This window comes from Anas platyrhynchos, chromosome W (genome assembly GCF_047663525.1).
Source record: "Anas platyrhynchos isolate ZD024472 breed Pekin duck chromosome W, IASCAAS_PekinDuck_T2T, whole genome shotgun sequence".
Classification (NCBI taxonomy): Eukaryota; Metazoa; Chordata; class Aves; order Anseriformes; family Anatidae; genus Anas; species Anas platyrhynchos.
The window spans coordinates 6434797-6441982 of record NC_092620.1 but is presented as its reverse complement, the minus strand read 5'-3'; the positions used below and the strand labels follow the sequence as shown (position 1 = coordinate 6441982).

The 7186-nt window shown below is 44.5% G+C and overlaps 1 long non-coding RNA gene across 1 annotated transcript; it reads left to right on the top strand.

Annotated features, from left to right (window-relative positions):
- Positions 1-1344: 1344 nt before the first annotated feature.
- Positions 1345-6206, top strand: LOC140000560 (uncharacterized). The gene is made up of 2 exons (XR_011805601.1): positions 1345-1755; positions 2188-6206. It is a non-coding gene; the product is annotated as an uncharacterized lncRNA (long non-coding RNA).
- The last annotated feature ends 980 nt before the right edge of the window (positions 6207-7186 follow it).

Here is a 7186-nt window from a genome sequence, read left to right as displayed (position 1 = left end):
CTAGCCTGCCCTACAACAGGAGTTCTTCAGACACAAAACATTCCCTCTTGTACAGTTGGAAAGTGTCTAGCCTGCATAGCTCTGCAACAAATAAGTAGGTAGATTTGGGAACAGAAACCACACATATTTTGTTTTTACAGATGAACCAGGGCAAATTGTATTGTCAGCACCACCAGTCTGTATCCTGATAATCCCATTGACCTCAGCAGAGTGTAACTGAGAAGAAAATTCAGCCGCAGTGCATATCCCTTATGGCTTACCATAGTACATAATTATTGCTGTTTGTTATTTCTGTTGCAGTAGAACCCACAGGATCAAATAAAGATCTGGATCCCCATTGTGCTAGGTGCAATGCAAACATATAAGCAGTCATGGTGCCTGCACTAAAGAGCTTACAGCCCTGTCTCTTAGGAGAACATTTCTTAGTCTAATAGACTTCTTTATTAAGAACTGCTAGTTACTTAATTCAGCCTAATTTTTTTCTTTGCTCAGTTTCTTCTGTTTTTCCTGCTTAGCCCCCCTAGACCATCTGTAATAATTCTCCTTCCTCTGTAGTATTGACAGCTTTCTACACCATGCAAGCAACTATTATTCCCCCTTTTGCTTCTTGATAGTCTCATCAGACACTTCTCCCTCAGCCACTTTCTGCTTTTCAAACATTTTTGTTAAAAACAAGCATTTCTTTTTATATTTTTCATTGCAACATCTTCTTTAGATCATTATTATTCCAGCATGGCTGAGTGGCACTACAGTTGTGCTATAGTGCCACAACAGCACAACTTTTTTTGTAGTGCCACAACAGCACAAGTTGTGCTGTAGTGCCACATGGCCCTGGGCCATGACGTGAAGTTTCCTTGCAGAACTCCTCAAAAGCACAATCGCACTCTCTGTTGTTCCCTTTCCTTGTCTTTTAATACCAGAGAAATGGCTCATTGTCACCTCACAGGTTTCCTTCACTGTTATTGCAACCTAAATATCACGTCTTCCATTTACTGAATGTCTGTTTCAGACTACCTCTTCGAGCACCTCTCTCCAGAGACATTAGATGATGGTTTTTTTCCACTGTTCAATAGGGGCCCCAGAAAATTAAAGAGTAAATTAAAAATGATCCAGTATTATATGATAGAATGACCAAAAGAACCCTTAAGACCCCATGTATTTTGATCCACGGAGGACGGGGTCTGTCAGGCTTTGAACATTAATAGTAGAATACCCGTGGATCCGGAAAAGAGCAAGCTGAAACACTGGAATTAGAAATTAGAGAGCAATTGATTAAGAATGAATCATGTGCTACATTTGTGCCTGTGCTGCACTTATACCTCCAGATAACAGGAGCCTCTCGGACCCCGAGAACCAGATCAAAAACAACCTCACGGTTCGGACTTTAATCAAGGGGTCTGAGATAAGGAGGACTGTTCACAAAGGGACAGGTTATGCATGTGTGTAGGAATGTTCATGTATATGTAACTCTTTACTAAAGCAAGTTGCCACATTAGGCGTGCATGACTTTGGTGGGACTACCCGCCCCGTGCCGCCCAGAACTGAGTAAACATACCTACTTTACAATCTTACTGATTGTGGAGTCAGCTTTCTGTGAGTCATTTTGGTGAGCCAGGCAGGAGACACTCTGCTCGGCTGCGGGATCGGCCGTAGCGCGGACACCCCTAGGTGCACCCTGAGTGTTTTGCTCGGAGGGGACTCCACTCTCAGCTGCTCACCGCGGGAGCAAAGATCTCCTGAAACTGCAGACAAACGGTATGTTTTCAGCTGCTGGAGGGATACTAACTGGAGTGTTAATAATTGTATGTGTTTTTATGTATGTATTTTGTGTTGAAAGTGTTTGTGTAAATGTAAGGGTTTGAAACAAAGTGTTCCAAGTCACTTCACGAAGAACACAGTCAGAGACAATACTTATTTGGTTGGTTATCATTGTAAATTATATTCCTGTGGTATGAATGAGATGTGCTAGAGGCCTCTGTGTGATTGTGCTGTGCTGTGTGAGTGCAGAGTTCCGATCCGTGGTCCCGTACTCTCCGCAAGGGGAGTGGGCGGAGACGAACGAAGTGCTTGACAGACTGAAAAGAAGTGCTGTTTTATCCAAGTTTCGAGTGGTGGTGCCTAATATATGGGCCTGGCGGTGTATCTTGTGATCCTATTTTTGCTCTTAAATGTTTTGACTGTGACAAGAAAAAGGCGGGAGCATGATCTGACTCTACTGGTGTCTGTCGTGCTTTCGGCCGTGCTTCCTGCAACATATGAGGCCCGCACAGGCCGAGACCTGGACTTACTAAGACCCAGACTCGCTGAGACCTGAACAGGCCGAGAGACCGGAGCGGCGCCGAGAGCCTGGAGCGGCGCCGGGAGACTACGAGACACTACGGAGGGACTACCGCTGGACGGAGAGAGCCCTGAGAGACGCTTCAGAGCCACGGACGGCTCTGAGAGACACAGAATAGACCGGACAGAAGCCGGAAAACGCGGGGAATTGAAGTAATTGCGGTGCGACGCGGGACATCCGAGATCGAGTTGCTACGGGAGACCAGAGGCGTCAGTGGACAACAGCAGCCGACCCTCACCGTGTGGCGAGTTGGCACATAGCAGAGGGGCGGACATCAGGACCCTGCAGCCTGTCTGACGTAACCATGGAGGCAGCGGCAGCTGTGCTGAGCTGTGCTGCTTCACTCTAGCATTCTTTTTATAAAAGGTTTATCTTGCAATGCAAAAAAAGACTATTCGTCCCCAGATCGGTGTTATAACTGTTACTAATGACGACTTAGCTCTATTGCGGGGCAGGAGTGCAGAGACGCAGATTACACTGCCAAATGACCACCGGCAGGCGCTTTCACAAACCGCTTCTAAGGTTGCAGCTGGCACTGCCTGCAGCCGTATAGCAGACGTTACACTCTCTTTCCTAACTAGTAATCATGTGTCTCATCCATTTGTGGTGAATGGTCAGTGGCAAAAAGAAAAGGAGGATGCCACTGACACTAACAGCATGGGTAATAGGAGTAGTATAAGTGACACAGGTGATGGTGCGGGGTGGCGGCGGGCACTGCCGCGCTGCGGGGCACTCTGCCTGCTGCTCGCCTTCGCCTGACTGTGCACTGCTGCCGACAGTGCTAGAGCAAAATGTGAAGACTGCTCAGATGGCAGTGATGAGAGTGCTTGTGTGAAGAAGACGTGTGCTGAATCTGACTTTGTGTGCAACAGTGGTCAGTGTGTGCCAAACAGATAGCAGTGTGATGGGGATCCAGACTGTGAAGATGGGTCTGACAAGAGTGCTGAGCTGTGTCAACCCAGTGTATCCCAGTGTCGTGGAAATGTGATGGTGAATGTATCTACAAGAAGTGGCGATGTGACAGAGATCCTTATTGCAAGGATGCAAGTGATGAAATTAACTGCCCTTCTCGGACCTGCAGGCCAGACCAGTTCAAATGTGAAGATGGGAACTGTGTCCATGGGAGTAGGCAGTGCAATGGTGTGAGAGACTGTCTGGATGGCACTGATGAAGCAAACTGTATGCAGTGCTCTGGACCTGGCAAATTCAAGTGCAGAAGTGGAGAATGCATAGATATCAATAAAGTGTGTAACCAGCAGAGAGACTGCAAGGACTGGGGTGATGAGCCCCTGAAGGAATGCAACATACATGAATGTGACTGTCCAGCTGGGAAACTGTGGAGATAGTGATGAATGCCAAAACCCTGGTATCTGTAGTCAAATCTGTATCAACCTGAAAGGTGGCTACAAATGTGAATGTAGCCGTGGCTATCAGATGAATTCTGCTACAGGAACCTGGAAAGGGCCATACGGCAAAGCAAATTACATAACCGTTGCTTAACTTGTCAGAAGATAAAAAAGAAAGTGTTTCAACAAGCAGCCACGGGAGGGAAGAATCACTGAACCCCCGGTGTGAGGGACTGTACCTTGTTTTACTGACTACTGAAACAGCTGTGAGAACCGCAGAAAGGGACCCACGCATCCAGAATAAAAGGACCAGTAACTACTGAAACTTGGAGGGTTGAGTCCGCTCCTGGGAAACTGAAACTCAAGCTAAGGAAGAACTAATATTCTGGCAACGAGGCTCTGCATGAATTAAGGATGCCAAATAAAGGGGACAAGCCTGAAGGGAGGAAAGGGAGAAGGCAAGACCGGGGCAGGACCCTCCACTGCGGTGTGTATGGTCTACCGAGGGAGAGGGAGGCAACCCCTACGGGTATTGACTGCCGAGTGAGAGGGCCTCGACCGGACTTCTCCCACACTAAGGTCAGGTTGTCCCGAGAAAATAACATAAGAACCTTTTTTTAACCTATATAAAATTGTGATTCGTTTTCCAGGAGCTGGATCACCCTGACAGGCCGAACGGTAACACAAGCCTGAATCGACCCTGAAAGCGGGCCCAACCCCTTGATTGAAGGCGTTTGCCTATTATGATCCAGCTACATGGGCAGAAGACAGATCCTGGGGCTATAGGACCCCAGTATATATATGTATTTAATAGAATAATTAAGTTACTAGCTGTAATAGAAATAGTTATAAATAAAACCGGAGATGCACTTGGACTAATTGCAAAGCAAAATACCAAGATGAGAACTGCCTTGTATCAAAATTGCCTAGCTTTGGATTATTTACTAGCACAAGAAGGAGAAGTCTGTGGAAAATTTAACTTTAGTAATTGCTGTTTAAAGATTGATGAAAAGAGTGTTTCTTCCTAGCAGCTGATAGAATGTTATGTTCCGGTTTAGGATGAGAAAAATACTAATAATATGCTGATGTTTTAATTGTTACAGAGCAGTGCTTACACCAAGCCAAGGATGTTTCAGCTTCTCACTGTCCTGCCAGCAGGCAGGCTGGGAGGAGGGCCGGACTGCTCGGGGTTAGGTTGGGCATCGGACAGCAGGTGGTGAGCAATTGCATTGTGCATCGCTTGTTTTGTACACGTTATTACTAGTAGTACTATTATTGTTATTATTTTCTTGTTTTTATCTCAACTCACAGGCTTCACTTTCCCATTTCTCTCTCCCATCCCAGAGAAGGAGGGGGGGAGGTGAGCGAGCGAGCACAAACCTGGAAGGATATGGAATGGAATTTATTTTCATGGCTGCCTGGTGGACCATGGGTTAAAAGAGTGTTATTTTTATTGTTATGTGGTGTAATGATGTTATTGTTTATACCTTGTATGATACCTTGCCTTACATTATTAATACACCGGGTGATAAATAGTACATTGGTAATAACTTCATTAAAAAAGGAAGGGGATATGTCAATTATGATGCTTAAGAATTGGACCCTCCAAGAACGGACTGATGAAATCCAGTTATTAACAACAGAAGAGACACGAATTGAGGATATTAAAAAGAAGATAAGGGATTGTGAGGAATGTTTTAACAATTCGTGTCCATAAAAAACAGTCCTGTCTGCCTCTGGGCCCTGCACTGGCAATTTAACTCTTGAACCACAGATGCAGTGTGTCCCAGTCTCCCCCTCATTCTAGTCAATTTATCAAGTCTTCAGAAAATACTCCTCAAATTTATGAACCTGTTTGCTTTTGTTATTCCGGACTTTTATTTCTAACAGTTACAGCCTTTTGTTTTTGTCTTTGTGGAGATTAACTTAACACTGCTATAGGTGTGACTGTCCCTGTGAATGGCTGGTGAGGAATGTTTTAATTACTCGTGAAGTGTCAATAAGAAAGCTATTTGTGTTTGTATGAAGTCTTTGATGTCTGGGGGTTTCAGAACAACTGATAACAACTAGTGACTGTTATGGGATACTATGCAAGCCTCTGGTATCTGGCCAGGTGGCCAAGAGATTAAGAAGAAGAAAAAAGAAGCTGAAGGACGGCTGGGAGACAAGACCTGCAGGAAATGTTCTATAAACTTGACACAGTGCCAAAGGAGTACAAAGGGGAAGGACGAGAAAAAAGCTTGGAGAGGAAGACTACGAGCCTTCAGCATGAAAGACCCCTAGAGACCCCCAGAGGAGACTGATGCGCATGCTCCAGTAGGAGGGACTGGACCCCGGAAGCTAATTATAATAACCTGTTTTTTTTTAGAAGTAGTAATGAATACGTATTAGTCTAGGAGCATAAAAATCAGCTGCTTGATGTAACTGGTGTGCGTCCTGGTGGAGCAGAGACTCCCGGTGCACCCAGCGCTGTTTGCTTACCTCTATTCTTTTAATAAATCCTATTTTTTTATTTAATCCTATTTTGAAGATCGAGCCATTTCTAACACAACTCATGCACAGAAAGAACAATGCTTGAGCATCAAATCATGTCAAACCTATAAAGTTACTATGGTCTTGTCTGCACCAAACTTCCCAGAAACATTTATTTAAAGTGAATCATGCAAAGATACTCTGGTTCTGCATGGGGCCAGCTTGTGTCCTCCATGCTAACTAACTTGGGCTCTGAGCATCATGAAAAGGTGATAATTTGGTCTTGAAACAACCTTAGATATACTTTCATGTAGTGCCATGCACCCAGAAACCTGATGGACTCAGCTGGCTGTCACAGTCTTTGTCAGACTTGAGGTGACTGAAAGTGGAATTCATCTCACTTAATGTTAGATGTCTATGCTACAGACATCTATGTCTTGATTAGTCACCCTTTATCTCCCTTTGTAGTAAATGGAAAGAAACAAGCATGATTCACCTCACCCTAAAACAGACATCTCAAATTTGGATGAATCATACCTCTACAGTGTCAGTTTTGCTCAGGCAGGGAGGGGAAATGATGGAAACACAGAGCTGCTGTCAGGAAACAGACTAGAGCTTGAGAGCTACAGATTGGCAGCACCTCATGAGAGGGGTCACTGTCAGACATACAGGTAAACAGAGACAAAAAGCATATAAACTACTTATTTATCATCATGCAGCAACTGATTCAGAAAGCCAGGAACCAGATCATTGCCTCTCAGTCAGGAATAAAGACAGTCTCTGGTCTTGGTTTCAGCATTCATGGTAAAACTAGGGGGCTTAATCAAAGAACTGTATGTATTTGCTTTCTCTCCAAGACAATTCACTGTGTGCTACATATCTACAACATCACTTCATTAACTGAGCTAAATGAGATGCAGATGACTTTATAGGCTTTAGTGATCAACCTTAGCCCTACTTCTTATTTGTTGTTGTTTTTTTCTTTTCTTTTCTTTTCTTTTCTTTTCTTTTCTTTTCTTTTCTTTTCTTT